Source organism: Argiope bruennichi, chromosome 4 (assembly GCF_947563725.1).
Source record: "Argiope bruennichi chromosome 4, qqArgBrue1.1, whole genome shotgun sequence".
Classification (NCBI taxonomy): domain Eukaryota; kingdom Metazoa; phylum Arthropoda; class Arachnida; order Araneae; family Araneidae; genus Argiope; species Argiope bruennichi.
Genome location: NC_079154.1, coordinates 112,554,735 through 112,578,672, shown reverse-complemented (window position 1 = coordinate 112,578,672; position 23,938 = coordinate 112,554,735).

Genomic DNA, 23,938 nt, shown 5'->3' with positions numbered 1-23,938 from the left:
TAAAGCTTCTGCTGTGGAAATCAAGTTTAACAAAATGTTCTTGAAACACTAATATTTTAAATAAAGAATTAATTTCCAATCAACAAAATCAATCACTTAAACTGACTGATTTATAAAAATTTAAATATCACTATTCAAAAAAAAAAGAAAAAAGGATAATTTTGGATTTTCCATCGATCGTTTTAAAGAAAATACACCAATCAGCGCGCAGGTTTCTCAAGATTAATTGGCTTAAGATTATGAAAATGTTGAGTTTTTCTAAATTTTTAACATTCAAAACTTCATAAATCAGTCTTGGTTAATCGTGGAAAATAGAAACATTCATTCATTTACTTATTTAAAATTTGGTGTGTCCAGAATATTTCTCAGAATATGATACCTTACTGCATAAAATTTAGACTTCATAATTTTTGAAATATATTTATAGGCCGGAACAAAATATTATTATTGATTTCATTTCAATCCTTTTGAAAGCAAAACTAAAAACTGAATTTTATGCTGAATCTGAGAAATTTTTGTTGAATTATTCTTTGAGATATTACGCAAATTATGAAAAATATTTTGCAGTTCACATAAGACTTAAATACCGAGCGATCCTGTTTGCAATACTCATATTCAATAATAATAATAATAAATAAATAACAACAAAAATGATAAATAAAATAAAACGCTTGGTTTCATTAAAAAATATCTTTACATTAATTGCAATTTCAGCATTTCCACTTTAAATTAAAGTTGAAGTTTTACCGGAAATGACAACAAATTAGCAAAATATATATAGTAAATTGAACGAAACGATCTAAACAACAGTATAAATTTGGTATGACTATCAAAATTTGAAGATTAAAAATGTTTTGTTTGAGAAGCTATTAAGAGACAAGTTACTTAAAATATTTAATTGAAAATTGTAGCGAGCGGTAATACTGGTGAACCGGCTGGTCGCCAAAGGCGGCTAGTAATTTATAAAACTTACAATAAAGAATTTTGGTGTACATTTTTATTGATTAAATAAGCAAAACTGAGAAAGGGTATCTTTATAAAATAATTCTTTTAACTGATAATTTAAAGTAAGATAATAATTTTGTCATAAAACTTGTTGGTATTAATTTTTTTTTTTTTTTTTTTTTTTTTTTTTACAATAAGAAGATTAAAAATTGGAAAACATGTCCCGAAGTAAATGATTCAAGTTATTGTTTATTATTATTATTATTATTATTAAGAATTACAATGAATTGCTTGTGAACAAAAATTCTTTAAATGTGAAAACATTCATAGAAATGCGAGATAGTTTTAAAACATTTTAGGATTGATACATACATCTTTATCAAACCCTCAAATATGTATATTTAATTATAAAAGCGATAACGTGCACTTATAAAAAAGTATTTCATATCCTCGAAATGTTCTTTTGTATCAACGTAATCATTAAAAAATAAATTGTATTATTGTAAAATATTCTTTAAAAATAATTTGAAAAATTTACTAAAATTAGAAAAAAAAATGTGCAGAAATATATATAATTTTTTGAAAATCATTTTTTTAGATTAAAAAATATATATATAATTAAATTTAATGTTTTTGCGATAATACATTCCGAATGTATTGAAGAAAAAGCATTAAAATTTTAATTAATTTTAAATTCAAAATGAAATTAAAAATTTGAAAAACTCAAGAACCAAACGCCGCACGTATTTTTTTAAAGTTTCATGCTTTGAATTATTTGCATTGCTACATCGACTATTTCAGAATGTTTATATTGTATAAATTTAGGATCGCGGAAATATTTCGTCACACTAAAATAAGTAATGCTCTGAATAAGATTCGAACAAATATAATTTTATAACCATTTTTTATTGTAATAGCATAAGAGGCAAAAAGTGAAAGTGGGTTCTAAATCCTTGGCAGAAGTAGCAATAACTTACTAAACGAACAAGTTAAGAATGGAAACGGAAAAGAAAAACAAAATCCGAAATCAAACATTGAACATCTGGATTTTCATAAGGAATTCTGAATCATGTTCTGTTGACAACATATTATTCTTAATTTTTACTTTACTTTATGCTATTGATTTCTGCTTTCGAGTTTCCGAAGCAATTTTTTTTTTTTTTTTTTTTTTTTTTGTACTTTATACATATAAAATACCCAGTAATATTATGAAGCAATAAAGAATGAAATGTTAAGAACTGTATTTGCAAGAGACCCGATAATTGCTTCTATTATCAGTTTTATGGAGTAGGAGGGGATCTTTTGAATAGATTAATTAATAGTCAGATAAAAAATATAAAAAATATGATAAATTGATTAAAGAACAATTTGATTAACAAACATCATGTCTGAAAGATTATGTTCATTAATCGATCGTTATTATAAATAAAATATAATGTTACTTCCTTTTTACGTTACCATATTTAATATTTTCTTAATGCTTTTATCACTTCTTTGTTTCTCTGTTTATATGGCTTAGTTTAGTTAGTACGGTTTATAGTTAGTTACGGCAATGGGATGACTGGCTGTAATTAAAAGAAAAAAGCACTTTTTTGTTGGTTGTTCATATTATATTAAAATCCATTAGATTACGTTTAAGAAATTTTATATTTCATTATTTTTTCCATTGCAAACAGTTCATAAAAGGCGGGAGGAGGCATTGCAACCATTAGAATTGTTATCTATATAGAAAATAAACAAAAAATTTCGATGGCTTTTATGAATCTGACAGGCAAATAGAGAACATAAGCAGAGTAGGATTAAGCCATTTGAGGACCCTTAGACATTTAAAGTTTCTGGGGCCCCTTTTTCTTCATACCAACTTCAGAAAAAACTTATTTTTTTCCTGGTTTTAATTTAATCTCTATATAAACAGCTTTAAGTAACAGATCTTGACAAATTGAAATGAAATACTTAATTATGTGTCTTAAAATAATAGAGAGAGTTGATTTTAGTGACTTGCGTATAAAAAATCAAAATCTAAATCTAAAATTTAATCAAATAGATAAAAAAAATTAAAAAATATAACATAGCCAAAATACAGTTTAATTGAAGAATCTGGCTCTTTTTTAAATTATAAAACAGCGTATTAATTATTATTATAAAGCAACATAATATAAAATTTATAAATGTTAATTAATCAGAAGTAGTATTCAAATAATGTTCCAAAATTAAAAGATAATTGATTTCTATTTGAATAGGTTTGTACACGGTTCTTGTAAATTGAATGAAAGCACAGCACTAAATCATTCTGAAAATAAAGCAAGAAAAAGCTACAAGCGCTTCAGGGTCTTTCAAAATCGTGAAATCCCTCAGCAGCTGCCTATTTTGCATTTTTAATATCCGGTCCTGGAAATAAAGAATAAGAGAGGGAGAGCAAAATTTCATTTGGATTTTTTCGGCAGGAATTGAGTTTTACTTTTGGATTAAATAGTATTTTAAATATAATACTAGTTACCAAAAATTAAATATTTCATTGTAGAAAAGAATATTTATTGCGTTTTAAGTAAATTATGTTCTGAAATTGATTAAAAGAATATGTTACACTTTACTTTCTTCTAGTTAGTTGTAGAATTTCAGAGGCAAAATAAGGAATAATGGCATTGTGTTCTAAATATTGGAGAATTGTTCTACAATATTAAGAATACGCACTTGTGAATTGTTTATCTCTCATCACCTGAGTATATTTTTCGTTGTCTAAACGATTTTCTGAGATTTATATTTTCTAGCCAATGTAGCGATTGTTTTAATTCTCTCGGAGAAAGCGCGCCAAAATGTGATGTGTGTTTCATCTCAATTAATCATAAAATGGCCTTGAACGCGCAGAAAGACTCAGCATAGAACCTAGGACCTTCTGGTTCGCAGCCAAGTAACATGACCACAATACAAAAGCAACTGCTCGAGTAATGTAGCTGTTAACTGGTTTATAAGCTTTCACCACACCATTTACATCACTGTTTTTCTAATCCCTCAAGAAAAAAAATGTAAAACTAGAGCAATACTGTTTTATATAAATATTACTGCTAACAGATTAAAATTATAGAAATATTTGATAAAGTAAATGACTAGATTAAAAATCAAATCCTCTAGATTTTAACAGCCAAGATCCGATTCTATTTTTTTTAATAAAAAGCATTAAAAAATTAGATAATTAAATACATCTAAAACGCTATATCATCTTATAATGAATGCATATAATGTTCTAAAATGTTAAATTTTGCTCTGTTTTATGAAGAAAAGATAACTTAAATGTTAATTAATATCTAGATATTATTCCTTAATTAATTCTTATTATTATTTACTTTATCATATACAAAATATGTACTCAGTAAGAAAGTCAAATAAATTCGATCTCAAGATTTTGATAAATACTGATATTTTAGACACGCACACATGGAAGAAAAAAAAAAGAAAGCATTTTTGAAGTTGTATCTATTTATGTGTGTGTAAAAGCAATCACTCAAAAAAGTAACAAGCTAAATGACGGAAATGTGTCATGTGATCTTTAACATTGAAATTATAAATTTGTATTAAATTCTGTGTCAAATCTTTGACGGGGGGGGGGGGGAAATACAGCTAAAAGTATATTCGATTACTTTCATATTAAAATGACTTAAAAAAGATTTCAAAGTCTTTAACTTCAAAATTATTAAAACGTATGACTAGAAGAAAGTGGAAAAACAGAAATCAAATACATTTTACAAAAGGGAAAAATTAAAAAGTATCGAAAACATAAAGGTAATAGAAAGTATTGATATAAACTGTACGTGAAAATATATTTTTAACTAGAAAGTATTGATATAAAGTTAAAATATATTTTTTGAAAATTTTTAAACAAGATCAAAAAAAGGCGTGCCAATAAAAAAAATAAAAAACGCGTCAATGAATTTTTTATTAGAGGGCGTAAAAATTAGTCCTATTAGATAATTTTTACCCCAATTTATAACAGGATAACATCACATTTGCCAAGTAAAAAAAAAAAAATGTAAATCGGTATTGGCAAAGTGTTTTGCAAACTTTTAGGCAGCTTTTTGAATACTAATCATAACAGGGTAACGCATGCATGATAATATTTCATCTCGATATCCCTTTATTTAAATATACGAAAAAGCAAAAATATCGCTCATTTCTTTAATATTGTTATCAGCAGTGGATTTCTAACCAGGCAGCTGCCTGTGCTGCAAAGGGAGAGTAAATAGTTCGATTAAAAATCTTTATTTTCCTAATTTCCAAGCAAATAAATTTATAAAATATTCAAATTCAATCGATTATAAAATATTAGGATATTAACATTTTATCAAGCATAATTAGTCAAGGTCCTATATGTTTCATTACGTTCAATTTGTTATTAAAATATTTATAGCAGTATACGAAAGAGGAAGAATTGCCATTTTTTTAAGTGTTGTTATCGGAAACGGATTTCCACCTAGCAGCTGCCTAGGACCTCTAGGCTAAGAAGACGCCATAGATTAAAAAAATCTTTATCTTTCTAGTTGCTAAGCAAGCAAATTTATAAAATATACAAATTCAATCGACTATAAAATATTAGAATGATATTAATATTTTATTAAACATAATTGGTCAAATTCCGAAATGTTTTATTATTAAAGTATTTATGGCAGCATTAGAAAAAAGAAAAAATAGTTTATATATTTTTATATCGTTATCAACAACGGAATTACCAATTAGGTCGTTGTCTAGGGCCTCTAGGCTGAGAGAGGGGCGTAAGCACCTCTATTAAAAATCTTTATTTTACTAGTTGCCAAGCAAACAAATTTTGTAAAATATACAAATTCAAACGATTATAAAATATTAGGAAAATTTTAACATTTTATCAAGAATAATTTCTCAAGATATCACATTCGCTTTATTATTAAAATATTTATGGCAGTTTACGAAAAAGAAAAATAACCTTCATTTCAATTTCGTGTCGTTATCAGCAAAGCATTTCCAACTAGGCAGCTGCCTAGGTCTTCTAGACTAAAAGGGGTCAAAAGTAGCTCAATTAAAAATCTTTATTTTCTTAGTTGCTATGTAAAAAAATTTATAAATAATACAAATTCAATCGATTATAAAATATTAGGAAAATATACATTTTATCAAGTATAATTGGTTATGTATTTTACCAATCATTAACTCAGTAGTAAGATTTTCATTTCTGCCTTTATTTCGTAATATGTATACTTTTTGCAGTATACTAGTTGAATTCTGTCATATACTAGTTTATACGACAGAGTTTGTTGGTTCTGCAGTATGCTGGTTTTCCAATCGTATCAAATAACAAATTAAACATTTAACAACATAAAAAGTTGATAAACAAGGTGTTCGGTAAATATCATAATCTAAATCTGTTAATAGACATTTAGCAGACGATTCCTTTTCAGACATTTTATAACTGCTACTATTTTTATTTTGTTAAAATATTATTAAAAAGTAAAAGCAAACGATTTTTTCTGGGATAAACATATTTTGTTAATATTATTTCGTTTATTTTTTGTATAATAGCTGATGATCAATTGTAAACCTTCTGGAATCTGGCATTGTTTGTAAGATACGCTGTGATGTTGAAAGAATAAACAAGCCGATGGAATTCTAAATTGCTTGGAGTATTATTTCAGTTTTAAGAATTTAAGATGCTCTGCTAGCTATATTTTGAAGCTTAAGAAAACGGGTAGTTTTCTAAAAAGCATGCAAAACAAGGCGAGCGAACTCGTTGCCAACGGTGGCTAGTATGCTTTATTAATTTTACTTTTTTATTAAAATATTTATAAACATTAAGCTACTCCTTTAATAATATTGCATGCCAACAGATAATGTGGAATCATAATAAGTAAATAGAAATAAATGTGTTATCGTAAGGCTAATAAAATAAAAAAAAAAAAGGATTAAACTAAAACGAACCATTGTTATGTAAAATGAGTTGAAATCTGGAGCTAAATATGGAGTTTATTAAAAGAGGGTCTCATAATGCGCACCATTTAAGATCTCAAATTACCTAAATCCGCCAGTAATAGTTACATGTTAGTAAATAATAAAAAAATGTTATCATTAAAATAATTTGAAATTACAAAATTTCTGCAATGATAACGTATCAAATTGCACCTAAATATTAAAAAATATTTCAAAAAAAGTTGAAAAAGAAAAGGACTTTCACTCTTACCGCATGATTTCGTATCTTTCACATAGTTCTCTTTCTCATGATGCTTCTACGACACTTTTCAGATCAAGTGCATGACACACAAAATATCGTTCAATGTTGCAGCATATTTTGAGTTGAGTAAATTGAGGTCACAATATCCGGCCTGCTAAAATTCGAGATAAGGGATGAACGACCCTGACAGATTAAACTTCGCATAGTGCAAGTGACATGATTTTATATCTTATATCTTCCCTTCTATTGCCCTTGAAATATCTTTAAATAAATTTATATCTTTGGATTCCGAAATGGATTGAAAATTAGCTTAGTATGTGATGTTAAAGAATTAAATGTGTTTGTATAGTTATAAAAACATTTAAGTTATATGTTACAATTCATATATTTAAAATAATGAGGAAAACCAAAGAGTCAATACTTCTGACATAATCATCAATGGCGTAGCGAAGGTAATAAGTGCCCAGGACATAATATAACTTTTCGCCCTTAGTCGTTATCAGCTGTTTAATAAATAAATTAGACTTTCGAAGTTTTTTTTTTTCGTTCCTTTATAAAAATTTTATTTCAAAAAAACCATGTAAAAATTTAATTTTTGTCCAGATGGCATCAATGGTTGCCAACCCCCCCCCCCCTCTTTGTTCTTTTTTTTTTTTTTGTAGATAATTTTAAAAAATACTATCATATATTTTGAAAAATCTGTAGGCACCCAGAATACCTATACTTTCTTGCTCCCCCTTCACTACCCCCTGACAACCATTAATAGTATTTTGCCAATTCTTATTTCACATAAAAAGTCATTACTTTTAAATATGTCATTAATGATCGTCTGCACCATGTTTTTTGAGAAATCTCAAAAATATAACTTCAACGTACATTCTCTACGAAAAAAAGATACGACAAGAGTTCCCCAGTCACATCCATCGGTCCGATTTCGCCAATTTTTAGTTCACATGAAAGATTATGACATTTAGGTTCATTATCAATAGTTTCCTCCAGTTTTGGGAGAAAATTCAAAAACACTGTTTCATTATATATTCTATAAGATGGAAAAACCTCGACAGAGTCATTTAATGCCAACAATTGCACCAATTACGCCAATTTTTTTTTATTTCATATGTATTCATGACTCTTAGATATGCTATCAATGGTCGCATAGCTCCCAGTACCTTCTATTTTCGAGACATATAGCAAAATAAATGTTTTTCGGAGCACTCAGCCGATTTCGCCGATTTTGTCTGCCAATTAATTTCATCGCTTTGCAAACATGGCTAATGAAAATAAATTTTTTATTCCATACGTATAATGTCATCTAGTAGAGAATTTTAGAAAAAGAGAAAAAAGAAGAAGAAGAAGAAAAAGAAGATCATTTCAAGATTCCATGATACTTATAATGTTAAATTATAAGACTAAAAATATAAACGTTTTGATCTATTTCGTTAGTATATTAAAAAATGCATTTTAAAAAACTATTTAGATTAATTTTTTTCCTTCTTTATTTTGAAGTAACAAATGACAAAATTTCGAAACCAAATAGTTGTGCGAGCTAAATGGAATCTATTTCGTAAACGATCGTCTCGGCTTTGTGAACAGGTATCTTTTAAAAATAATTTAATTTCTTGTAATTTAAATTCTTTAAATATTTAATGCGATGTACAAATCCACATAACTAAGAGTAGTTATTGAAATAAGTGTTTTGAATGACTGATTATTTTTGTGAAATAATTCTTACAAAAGTTAGTCTTAAAAACTAATTGTTTATTAATAAAAATGAGATCCCCATACTTTGACAGTACAAAAATATCTAAAATACATAGATGTTTTTTGAAAGACAGAAAGAAAGAAAATAGCTTAGCAATGTGTATACAGTTGTAAGGTACAATACACATTCAGTGAGGAAAACATTTGGTTATACTAGTATGAATATATAGTTAAGAAATAAAGAACTGTATTATCTTCCTGGAGAATTATATTTGGCAATATACATACATAATTGAAATACAAAACATAAATTATCTAAAAAAAATGTTGCTGAAAACACCCTGAGAATAATATTTGGCGATATACACACATATTTGAGATGCAAAACATAAATTATCTAAAAAAAAATGTTGCTAAAAATGCAAGCTAAAATGAAAAACATATTATAAATAAAATATAAATTAAATATAAATAATAATAATAATAATATAATGACATATAATAATAACATTAAAAATAATATAAATTAAAATGAATTCCCCGGAGCTTGATAATATACAAAGATATTTAAAGGATAAAATATGCTTTCTGAAAATAAAATACTTTGACAGAGGACAATTTTACGAGATACAATGCATCCACCAGACAATACATAAAAGTGTACATATACAGTTAAGAGATGAAGCACATATTATCTTCCCTGAGAAGAATTATTTGAACATAACATATTTGAGACATAAAGTACATTTATTCTCAAAAAAAAAAAAAAAAAAAAAGGTTTCTTAAAAATGTAAGTTAAAATGTAAAATATGGATATAAAATGTTAATGTCTTTCTAATAAAAATGAATTTTCTGTACTTTGAAGGCATTTAAAATATAAAAATGCATGCTTTCTGAAAAAGAATCATTTTTGACAGTGTGTATATAATTTTAAGAGATACAGTACATCTTCCAGACAATACATAGTTATAAAACTGTACATATATAGTTAATATATGAAGCACTTATTACCTTCCCTGAGAATAATTATTTGGCAATATATATACATATAGTACATATATTTTCAGAAAAAATATTTACAAAAAATGCAAGTTAAAATACAAAATATAAATGTAAAGTGTTAATTGCTTTTTAAAAAAAAAAATGAATTTCCCGTAGTTTTATGATATGCAAAGTTATTTAAAATATGAAATGCATGTTTCCTGAAAAAGAATCATTTTGACAATGTGTATTCAGTTTTAAGACATACAGTACATCTTTTAGACAATACATAGTTACAAAACTGTACATATATAGTTAAGAGATGAAGCACATATTATCTTCCCTGAGAGTGATTATTTGGTAATATACATACATATTTGAGACATAAAATACATATATTCACAGAAAAATATTTGCTAAAAATGAAAAGTTAAAAAGTAAAATATAAATTTAAAGTGTTAATTGTTTTTTTTTAATGAATTTCCCATAGTTTTATAATATGCAAAGTTATTTAAAATATAAAAGTGCATGTTTCCTGAGGAAAAAAAAAAAAAAAAAAACATTTTGTCAGTGTATATGCAGTTTTAAGAGATACAATACATTTTCTAGACAATATACAGTTATAAAAGTGTACATGCATAGTTAATAGATGAAGCACATTTTATATTCCCTGAGAATAATCAGTTGGCAATATACATACATATCTGAGATATAAAATACATAAATTCTCAAAAAAATATTTGTTTAAAATAAAAAGTTAAAATATAAATAAAATAAAATATAAAATGTATGTTTCCTGAAAAATAAAATAATTAAGCAACCTTAAACAATTTTTTAAAAAAATCTGTACATATTTTGCAAGACGAAATACTTGGTGTTCTATAAGAAGATATACATAGTTACGAGATAAAGTACATATTATTTTTAATGAGAGTAATGTTTAAAAATATGCATATATATCAAAGACATAAAACACATATTATAATTACTTATAATATAGTTAATGCACTTTATATACTTTATTATTTATGAAGAATATTAAGTACATATTAAGGAATATATATTAAAATATAAAATGTATATTATCTTAAAAAAGCAGTTACTAAAAAAATTGCTAAGTTAAAATATAAAGGTTTGCTACCTAAATACATATATGAGTACTTAGTACATATAAGCATAATAAATGTTTAAAATAAAATGCATCTGTCCCTTCAGGAAAATTTTTCGATCAAATATAAACTAAAAAATAAACTAAACTCAGGGCACGACAGCCCACGTGGGCCAAGGCCTACAGTGCCCATATCTGCTTTCTTGACCGAGGGCCCTGGGGTGCAAGGCATATGACCCGGTTAGGTGATCAGCGTAAAGTGGAACCCCGATTGTTTAGTTCCCCAGCATGCTTAGTCCTCAGTTTATCGACTCACTGAAGGGATGAAAGGCCGAGTCGACCTTGTCCACCCCGAGGATCGAACCTCAGACCTGCGCGTTGGGAACTACGGCACCGGGCACTCGATCAAAAATACAAACAATTAATATATCGAACAATATACACACATACTTAAGATAAAATACATTATTATTAAAGACAAAATATTTATATATTTTCAAAGTTATTTCGATCAAATATATAAACAAAATATATCAAACATTATACACACACATTTAAGATAAAATGCATTATTATTACCAAAAAACAGCTTGCCTTTATATTTTCAAAGTTATTATATAGCAGTTTGCATCCTTTATACATTTACAGACATATTTAAAACATTATGAACCTAGAAGAAAGTATTTGACCATATATATATATATAAAAAATTAATAAATACAATTTCCTAAGAAGAAAATTTGGGAAAATGTGTACTGTACAATGAGATAAGTTTGTGCAAGGTAGACTGAAGGTGCATCAACATTATTTTGTCTTACATGTACAGTGCACTGTATTTGATAACAATCAAAGCCAATAGCTCATAAACTATAATTCTAATTAATGTCAATCCAAAAAAAATATGCTGGATTTGATTGAGTGCCAATGCAATGTACATATCAGAAAGACTCACATTGACACACGGTAAGCACATATGACATATCTAACCGTGTTCTAGAACAAGTATTTAAAATTCAGAATGTAATAGGAATAAATCCATATTTAATGCGTATACATGTTATTTGATAATACACTAGCTTTAAAAAACCATCCCACATTATATTATGAAATTGATACCCCAGTAAAACCTAAGGGAGATCGTTTAACTTGCTGTTAAAGTGCTCGAAAACAGACGCCAAGCATGCATTAAAGGCTTACTAAAATATTACAAATTCAGCTTTATATTATTTCATATATCTGCAAGAAAAGATAAAAGTTTCAGTTTCATTGTTTCAGTAACTAGTTATAACCTCCTAAAAAAGATTCAAATGAAAAGAAGGAAGGGAAAGTTATTTAAATGAAACCCGGAAAATGAAATACCACATTTAAAAAAAAATTTAATCAGCTAATCTGTATTCAACCATGGTACACAACAACTTTACAACAATTCATATTACATAAATTTAAATAAATGAATGCAAATACACAGATAAAAAAGTATGAAATTCAATTCGACATAGTTAATACTGGAGCAAACTTTTTTAAAAAATGAAAAAGGATATTGTTATTATTGATTTTTCTACTGTCATAAAATAAGAGAAAATTTGTAAATAATGTTTCAAAATAAATAAATTTATAAAATAAAAATTTCTTCAAACAAAAATATTTTTCTCTGAGATTCATGAAACACCAAAAAAAAAAATCTTTTCATAACATTTTCCTAAACATAATAATGTATTAATAAATCTTATTAATATTATTTTATTAATAGCTATTACAGTTTTGACGTCTGCGAAATCCCGGCAAGTAAATCATCTTATAATCACTCTTAAAAGTTATAACAATTTCAAAAATTTGCCGAGACAGCAAAAAGAAAGTAAAACCTTCTGTAAAAAAGAAAGCAGAACCAAATACCTGCTTTGGCAAATTTTTTTTTTTAACTAAAGAAGTTCAAAAATGCTTTCTTAAAGTCTCTTTTTTTTTTTTTTTTTTTTTCCTGCTCTTTGCCTTCCTATTTGCATGTTGCAACTGTGCTTATCATGGCTTTAACAAAGAAATCCTGACAAAAAACTAAAAATTAGAATAGTTCTTTGGAGTTATGAAAAATAAAAATCGTTAAAAAACTTTTTACACTTGTTTCCTCAAAGCATGTTTTACATACACACATATATATACACACAAAACATGGGTCTTAAAAGTAATACATAATATATATATTATTACAATCAAATTCTACACACTTCCAATGCTTCCAAAATCATTCGATTTTTTTTTTACTTATTTGGTATCTATACGTATTTATTTCAATTATACTTAACATTGATTCCATGAAATGAATACATTTTCACAGTTGCTAGCTAATTCCAACACATGTATTTTTGAGATATAACTAAATTCTTATAAACATATTTGCAAAACAGTACAAAAATAATTTTGAGTTTGTGTATTATAAAATTAATCCCTGCTTTATATGTAGTTTGCTTTCTAGAGGATTGGAAATGGTTCAATTTCTATTCGAACATTAAAATAAGTTTATACAGGAGTTTCCCAAAAGGTCGTTTACAAATAGCAATGATTTTTATAATAGAATGAAAAAATATAAACTCAAAAGATGACACATTACAAGCTGCGAATTTAGACATTTTGAGGCCTAAAGGCAGTGTGAAATTCGAGACGTTATGAGTTCGAATCCCGTCGGCTGAAGACTCCCCGTGTATGTGGTGATCGGTGCGCGTATAAATCTGTCATGTATACAAAGTCTTCCATGTTGAGAGAATACCACTGGGGGTACTGGTTCAGAGGTGATCGTTTTCTGATGCTGACCTAAATTACGATCTGTGGATGAGTGAATGAAATGCATGAATGAAGTCCGCCCCGAAAAAAAGGGTTGTGATTCCCATTTTTCTATGATATACGTATTAAAAAGATAAATAAAAATATGCATACATGAATTCAGAAAGTTGCTACAGTAAATAATTAAAAATTAATTACGATAAAAGTGTGCTGTAATGTGAAATAATACTGACCAATTATTTATTAAGATGTCTCATAATGTGCAAAAATTATTAAATCAGCCGCTCCTTAGATTAAGAGTAAAATACAAACATTTCAAAATACACATTCGCGCATAATTGCAAGAAAAATCAGCACTACAAGCACTATCAGCACTATGTAGCATGAAAATTATGATAATGTCAAACAAAGAATATCATTTACAAATTTTGTAATATTGAAAATAAGTCTTCAATGGATGCGTCCCACAAAGCTTATCCTTTTGCACTTGAAGCAACTGTGTTGTATTATCGAGAATTTGTATCTCCCTTCCTTAAATCCGAGTTGTGCACTTTATCTAATGTATCTTTTTCTATTACTTACTCCAGGCAAAGTCTCCTGCAGAGGTTTTCATAGATACATACTTCATACTTCCAGCATCTACGATAATTCATATGGAATAACAATATTGAATTATTACCTAATTGTAGACGCGGGGAAAATTTTTATGATGCCATACAGTGAGGGAGGGGGAATGGAGGCAAGATGTCTCTCAAAAGCTCAGTGTTCGATAGTCTTAAAAGCGATAAATTAGTAAACATTTTTTATAATTAAGTTACCTTGCAATTACTTCACATGTCCTGTCGTACAAAAGTCATCAAACTTAGAATAAGCAAATTTAAATAAACACATTTTCCGTCAAATTTGATTCATATTTCTTTTGATTTCCTTTACTTATTTTTTTATCTCTGAAAATTATTTTAGGGTCTTCAAAGATTTTTGGCACTTGGGTCATTTTATAAGGATTGGCTGCTGACTTACATTTTAAATTTGTAAATGACCTATGGGGCGCCCATGATAGTGAATCTGGAATCCATATAAAATTATTGTTGGTTCTTGATTTCGTTATTTTGTCTACGTTTGCAGACATCACAATACGTCTCAACAATTATATATGATTTCGGCTACTATTTTTCTCAAAGTCAATTTTCCTATAAATCAATAAGAAAAGGGATTCATTTCCCATAAAACATACATTATGAAAAGGAAATGAAAAAAAAAATGTATATCACATAACACTCTTTAAACATAAATAAATATAATATTACTAAAATTAGTTTGAATACCAAAAAAAGAGATTGATAGAATTTTAGCACTTATACTACTCATTTGAATACAAATATTTACTTCTTATATAAGTACTTTTACAAAATAATTATATAATAAGCGAGCATAGTTTACAAGTTAACTCGGATACCATTATATAATAATTAGTTTTCGATTACTTACTAAATTCAAATAATAAATGAAACGATAAAAAAAAAACTCAAAAAAAAGTTAACTTAAAAAAATATGCTTACATATTCCTTGCTGAAAAAGGTATTCAATTGAACTTTAAATTGCGTCAGGGACAAATTGAGAATCAGAAATTATTTTCCATCAATACAAAGGTAAAAACAATTGACAATTTGCATAAGCAAACATAAATTGCTGAGCATGTTACAGAAGATATTTTTCATCAAGTATACATTTTGAGATACTTTATAGATTTTTTTAACCAAATATAAAAAGTAAAATATTTTGCAGATGATTTTATTTTACCAAACATTTGTTAAACATTTTGCAAACGATTTTTTTTTGAAGTTCATTTGTGGAGAATGGCAACAAGGACAATTTTACTTACCAGACATAAATGATTAAATATTTTGTAGAAAATTGCTATAACGAAACAAAATTCATCAAATATTTTATAAATAATATTTTTCACAAAACTTAAAGAACTAAATATTTTACGTTCGTCACATCTTATTAAAGGCATTGTAGATATTATTTTTACCAAACAAACAAAAGCTAAACATTTTATCAGTGTCAATAAATACTACGTTGTCCAGTTTTGAGCTTTTAATTCATATTAATAGTTTCTTTTAGATTTACATAAAAATCAAATCATACCTTGATAGGTAGGCATAATCATTATTTTTCTTTCTACATACATTTGCAAAGTTTATATGTACATCTGGGCTGTCACATAAAGATGCAAACGATTTTGAACAAATCAAATTCTCACATTTTTTTTTTTTTTTTGCAATGAAGCATTTATTAAGAGTTTTTCTCGCTCTCGCAGCTTTTGTTCCAGAATCATTTCTTGCATGTATCACTGATGTTATTATGTTAAAAAAATACATCAACTTTTGCTTTTTATCCCTAATGGCACAGCAAATAAAATTATGAGTTCCATGCAATTTTTTGCAGATATCGTGCCAGCAAAGCTTTTTTTCCGATGTGAATGTATATATGATAGCGTAAAGCGCTAACTTCTTCAAATACTTCGTTGCATATGTTGCATGAAGGATATACACGTCTTTTATGAAGAAATGTGTGCTTATTTAACATACTTATGGTCGTAAAAGATCGGTCACATACCTCACACACATGGAGTCTCGCATGTTTGTCCAAATGTCGCGCCAAAATACGTCTGCTCCCATATAACTTTTTGCATATGTGACATTCATATTTCGGTTTTTTCTTCTTTCGTTTTATTAGATGATTTTGTCCATGTTTGTACAAACTCGCTCTTTTCCAAAAACGCATTCCGCATAAATGACACGTATTTGGTGCTTGCTTTACATGTTTTTGCATTAAATGATGTTTTAAATTTGTACTTTTAAAAATTTTGTCACAGATAATACATTCAGTATCTTTTCCTCCTATGTGGATGATCAGGTGTTGAACTAAACTTTTCCTGAATTTGAAATATTTGTCACAGACACCACACTGATAACCTTTCTTTTTCAAATGGATCAGCATATGTTGATTGAGCTCTTTTTCATTATAGAATATTAAGTTACATTTGTCGCATGTCATTCTTTTCCCATCTGATTCAAATTTTACTCCACGATTCTCCACCAGAGGTCCTTCCTGTATAATAGCTAAAGATCCTGTTTCTTCGCCAAATATTCTTTGTTTTACATTGGCAAGTGGCATCGAATTTGTTTCAAGCACATATTTTTCGATTTTGCTTATTATCGACATTCTTGGAAAAATTTGCGAAACTTCGTTTAAATGGTTATTTATTATTTCAATTCCCTTTTAAAAAAATAATGAGCGAAGAAAAAAACTTGCATTTGATATTTCTGGTCATAAACATAGATAAATGTCACTTCAATTGGTAAATGAATTTGGATTTCTATCATAGGACTAAAATTAGCTCTATAAACTTATTTGCTTATTACATTTTATAATACTCTGTCTAATATGCAAAAAAGAAAAAAGAAAAAAATCCAAAATTCTTAATTACAATCCATTATGAATTTCGCAATGAAATCCAGTATTTAATCTTCTGTTTTATTCTACTTTCGGCATATTTCTTGTAAATTCTATGATGTGACAAGTATAAGAATTTTCTCCTTAGAAATATAAAAGAACTGAAAAAAAGGTTAATCCCAAAAACATTCCAAAATTGAAATTTTTTTTCAAAAGCAGATGTTTTTCTTTTACATTGGCTGAAACTATCACTTGCAAAAAACTTTAATGAAACCTAAAAACTTTAGTGAACATTAACCTCTAATTCGAATGTTAATCTTAAAAACGTTTTTTGAAGAAAAGTGGAATTGAAAAAAATTCTATTCTAAATAAAAACAGTTTTAGGAATTCTGATGAATATTAATTTATGATCTGCTTGAAGAACGTTCTTCTCAAACAAAATAAAGCTAGAAAATATAGAATTTTCCTTCGTAGAAAACGATATTTAAATTTATTATTTTGTGGAAACTAATAGTTCATTCTTAATTTTGTAAATGAAATCACAAGTCAGTTATTCAAAACGAAAACTGTACAGTTCTAAAAAGTTCCGTTAAACATTTTTTAATGCAATTATTGGTAATAGAAATATTTTTATAGAATTGCGAATGGGAAAAAATAATATAAAATTCTAATACTTATCAAATTTCCAATTCATAAAATACTTAAAGCTTAAATTCGTGAATGAATCCAAATTACAGTTACTAGAAAAAAAAACTAACAAATTGATTTTATTTTTTTAATTTCAGGAAATTGATTGTTTTATTCTTCAATTCGCAAACGAATTTGCAAGTCAGTTTTTCAAAATTAAAAACATTTCAGTTCTCTTAACTGAGAACTGATTCCGAAATCATTTTGAGAATATTATTTATGGAACAATCATTAATTGTAATTTTTTTCCAAAGAAATGCTGATGAAGAAAAGTAACACATGTCCACAATTACATTTCTTCTTCATAAAAGGAATTTCGGCAAGGCTTAAAACTGTGGACAAATTCAAAACACAGTTAGCTGAAACGTAAACAGTACAATTCTCAAGCACCAATCAATTTTACGTTTTCGCAATGCTCATTAAAACTGAAAACTGGTTCGTGAGAATTTAGAAAAATGTCTATCCGATCCACAGGTGGAAAGGATGTTCTCACTGACCTTAGCTTCAAGGAACCCGGGATGGAAGCGAGCAATGGAGCAGTTTGTTGAAGAAACAGCTTCTTTGACAACAACAGCAGAAAGAGCCAAGTTGTGAGACTTACTGACACATCGACTGACTTTGGTGGAATCCTGAAGATTCTCAAGTTCAGTTGCCGAAGACCAGGGATAGAGGAGAAAGTCAAGGCCGGGCATTCAGGTTCTTTGTCCGGCTCTCGCTGGGCAAAACATAACCCGCCTACGGGACAAGTGATTAATTGCTTCATGCTGCGTGAAGCCATAAAATAAAATAAAAAAGTAAACATAAATATAAATAAGTAAATAAAAACTAGCGAGATATAAGTATACCCCCGATGGTAAATATTGCGATCTCAAACATGCTTCAGTTTCAAATATCTGTTATTTTTCGGATTTCATAAAATTGTTATAAAATTTAAGTTAAATCTGAAATGTAACAACAGATTTGTTTATATGTCAGATGAAGAAAGAAAAATTGTCTGAAATCTAAGAAATGGAGTGAAAAAAATTTTGAAACCTAGGCAGGAATTACCAGAACAAGTAATAGTGCTGCTTTATATAAAAATTTTATATCTATAAAATCTTTAGAAAATTATTTTATGGAAGTTACTAGAAAAATATTACAGTTACTAGAAAAAAATAATATTTTTTTAATTAATTTATTTTTATTTCAGGAAAGTCGATTGTTTAATTCTTCAATTTGCAAACGATTTTGCAAGTCAGTTATTCAAAATTAAAACCAGTTTTTGAATAAAAACGATTTTTTCGTTTGGAAAAAACTTAATCATACTAATAAATTTTGTTTCAATTAATAAAATCTGCTAATTTGTGAGAAACTTTTAATGGCATATTATTAGATAAGGGCGAAATATTTTGTCGGTATAGAATATTTCATGATTTTTACAATAAATTAATATTTGTTATTATCTTGTGGCACCATGATGTTGTTTCAGATATTGTAAAAGAAACTCCACCTAATCATGAAGAACTCTGACAAGAAGGTACATTCTGTTATTAGCGATGAGATTGCTAGTAGTCTAAGAAGCTATTATTGCACCTCCAGGACGACTAACTTACATTGTTTATTGGAACTGCTTATTTATATTGCAACTTTTGCATTTTATTAGTTGATTAATGACAGTGGACTGTATTAAATATTACAAAGAATTTATTTACAATTTACTATTTAGAAATAATGTTTAGCTGTCTTATGGCAAAATGCCTAGTGCAGGCTTGAGTTGGAAAATACGATCAAAACTTGATAGATAAAGGAATATGAAGTTGGCAGGCTTATACACACACACAAAGCAAAAGAATTTTCGACGAACTGGTATTTTGAAAGAGAAACATGAAAGTGTCACCAAACGGTACTTACTTAAACTTGGTTCTTTTTTTTTCTATGTGGTCGCCAGAATAGTAATAATCACAATATTAGAGATAAGGATAAGATAGTATATTATAAAAAAAGAGTCATATGGAAATTGTTGTTTTCCAAATCACCTTTAACAGAATTATCCTATATTTTTCTCTGGGTGAAAAAAATAGAATAAAGAATTAATAATTTATTTTTTTTAATGCTTGCTCTTATACAAAGTGTCAAGACCAATTTCAATTTTTTATTCTATTGCGAATTTATTGTATGTTAGCCACGCATAATAAATTCAAAAATTCCAGTTATTTAAAATAATGCGCATTTAAACATGTTACAACAAAACTGAAGCTTTATTAGAACGAAAAATAATATTTTTTTTTTGTTGGAATATCTTTTTTTCCAATGCACCCTTCGGCTCCGGCATCCTTCACGAACCTCATCTATCGTATGGGCCTCATCTCTAATTCATCCATGCATGATGATCGTTATCTCACCAGGGAAAATTGATAAAACGAGTTTTAAGCCATGAGAGCACTAACCCGGCTAGAAGACAAGTTACTCTCAATATCAAAACATCGAAAAATCTCCTTGTTTATAATTTCGAACTCTTTACGCGTACATCAGTTTTGTACTTCACATAAAATGTCGAATTTCCTGATCTTCTTTAAAAGAATGGTTGATCCTTACAAATAATAAAGATGCAAATTTCAGAGCAATTCTCATTTTTTTTTGTTGAAATTTTAACTAATTAAGCAAAATTTTGACTTTTTTCGCCATAATTTCCGAAAATATTACTACACAAACAAGCAAGAACATTTTTAAAAATAAAAAAAATCCCCCTTTAATAATAGCAATATCTACTTATAATAAAGATGAATGTGTGTGTGTGTGTGTGTGTGTGTGTGTGTGTGTGTGTGTGTGTGTGTGTGTGTGTGTGTGTGTGTGTGCATCTGTCAATCTGTCTCGAAGTCTGTGTTTGTGTGTGATTGATACTAAAAGTAAACGTATGTGCTTATTGTTTGCTTACTCATTGGCGCATTACAAGGCAGACATTTTGATTTAAAGATGTTAAATATACTTTGGAATGTGGCGATGTATACCTGGAAACGAACTTTTGTAAAAAATTTAATTAGAATTTTAATTAATTGAAAAATAAGCGAAACCTCAATTTTTTTGTAAATAATTGTAAAAACCATTATCTCACATAAATAACTTTTACACCAGCTTAAAATTCCAAAAATTCTTTTTTTTTTTCAATGACATAAATTTAATTTTTACATAATTTTATCATTATTTTAACAAATGTTTAAAACATTTTTAAATATAATTTGCAGAAACAATGTTCATGGTTTAAATTTTAATCAAATTTATTTCATTTTTTTCATTAAATCTCTAAATTGTATGTTTTTCTTCTGGTGTAAAGATGCATTTTATCTCAAATAATCTTTTTAAGATGAATTTTAACTTACTCTTAAGCTATGAAAAATTAATAAGTGATTTAAGAACTAACAAAAATTAGGTTTTTTCTTGTATTATTTTAAGCATAAAGTGAATTAAACTAAATTTGTCAACATTTTAAATTATTTTTTCCATATGATATTTATTTAGAGAAGAACATGCAGCAGATTTTTGTAACTTGTAGTTACATATATTTTAATACTAGATTTAATGCATTCATTTTAAGTATTCATCGTAATACTACATTTAATAAATTCATTTTAATACTAAAATTAATAAATTCATTTTAATATTACACTTAATAAATTCATTTTAATATTAAAATAAATAAATTTCTTTTAATACTAAATTTAATAAATCCATTTTAATATTAAAACTAATAAATCCATTTTAAATATTCAATTTGATATTAAATTTAATAAATTCATTTTAAGTATTCATTTTAGTACTAAATTTAATAAATGTCTTTAATTCTAAAGAAAAGGCCTATTCTCCTTATTTTAAAATTAAAGTATCTGTAACTATTAATTTAAGTTATTCATTTACGCGATATAACTTGATTAAATATAAAATTTCTTAACACTAGTAAATGCCTTATTATTTTCAATAGAATCGCACATGACTTTAACGGCTAAAAATTGTTATTTATAAATCATATATCTATTTTTTTATGTCCAGAATTTAGCTTTTCTAGATATTTTATAACTTATTGATGCTATCTGAGACGGATTAAAGGTCAATATGGTCGCCAATAGGAACTCCAAATGAATAATTTTTTTCTTCTCATTTTATTGTCCCTAAATAATCAGTTACCTCGAAATTGTCCAGATTCTGTTTCGGTTCCATGCACAAACAAAAATATCGATTCTAGTCGTGACCGCCAGACAATATACCGTTTAATGAGCAAAGACTTATATTTAGACGCAATATAAACGTATCATATAAATAGGATTGGATAAAAAATATATTTTCCAGACTCTTTTTTTTAGAATACGAGGAGAAGAGGGTGAAACTGCAAACGTGACTTACAGAACGTTGTTTAGGTAATATTTTTAGTCATTAAAAATTTATCGGGAAAGAAATTGGTATTTTGAGAAGATATTTGGCTAGGATGTTAGATGAGCGACAAAATCCAGGAATAAATTTCTTAAATAAATTCTCTACCTTTCCTTAAAATAGTCACTAATTAATGGCAATAAAAGTAGTGTTGTAATAAAAGATGACCTGGATATAACAACTAATTTACATTTGTTTTAGCAAATTACTTTTCAAAGACTTTCTCTGGAGAATCATATTCCTGGTCATCTTCAGAACTTATTAAAGGAAGCGTCAGAAAAGGAGAAACCAGCGTGAGTTATCTCGCCAAAGCTTTTTCGCATACTCTTTATTACTATGATTCCAGAGAACGACTTATAGGACTTTGAGTACAATATTTACGAAATATTAGGCACGAATTTAGCATTTTTACTAACTTTATCGTGTAATCCTTGGCGCGTAATCCTTGGCACGTAATCCTTGGCGAGATATTTGGCAATTAATCCCTGACATGTGGTTAATAGAATTCGAAAACTGAATTTATGTTTTAGACATCTTTTACCCAAACGATTGTAACAAAAATTTGACACTGAACTACAATTGTAATCACAAAATTTCATACCAAATTTGATATATTTAAATCATTGCGTCTTTGAGTTATCACGTTTGCATGCTTATGAAAGTAACAGACCGACAGACGGTCATTCACATGTTTGATTTGGCTCAAAATTTGAAAAGTGTCTAGATTATAGATGTTAATTTTGTGTATAGAATTTTATTTATCTGGCTGTTTTAGTTGTGCATTTATTGTGTTAAATTACATTCGAAATGTCGGACAGAAATATTTGCTTTGAGCGAATTTTGCTCAAATTTTGATAAAAATCTACAAATTTTGTGGAAAGACCATATACCAATTTTCATTCGTCTAGTTCAAAGCGTTTTGAGTTACCTTTGCCACAGACGGAAAGACAGACGGACATTTTCCAAAAATTGGGGGGGGGGTTGTACTCAGGGGGATCTGAAACATAAGATTCGTCAAAATTTCGAGTTCGAATTTTTTGGGGATTGCTTTACTTTCTTTATACTACGTAAACGAAAAAGTAAAAAGAAGAAAAATTTACAACAGATTTTTTTCATGTTTTTATAATTCAGCAGACTTTGGTGCAAATTACCTGAAAACCAGAGTCGATCGAAATTTTTTATCAATTTGGTCCCGCACTTGTTGAAAACATTTTACTTTTACAACATAGTGTCATATGGAAACAAAGTATCTAATAAATCCCACTATGGTAGTCAGTTTTACTCCTGAATCAATTTTTTTTTCATTTTCTGGATGGTTTTTCAGATTGGAATGGCAAGTTACATTATTCATCTTAGTCAAAATTTCAGATAAATTTAACAGCACTTAGGTCTGAAGACTGGTTGACCAAATTATTTGGTGAATATTCCTAATCGTCTATGCAATAAGATCTCTGTGAGTCAGCACTGTAGTCATAAAAGTACACGCTAAACAATGTGCAGATAAAAATTAATTTTAAATAAGATTTTGTAAGATGATATCGATATTTTCACTGAGGTTTCATAGAAAAGTTCAGAGGTACAGTATACATATTTTTAAAGAGTAGTCAAAATTCTCTCTGGATACTGATTCAGACGATATCTTAATGTAGAAAGAATTTGCAATTGTCGTCAATCCTTAAACATTTAGGGAA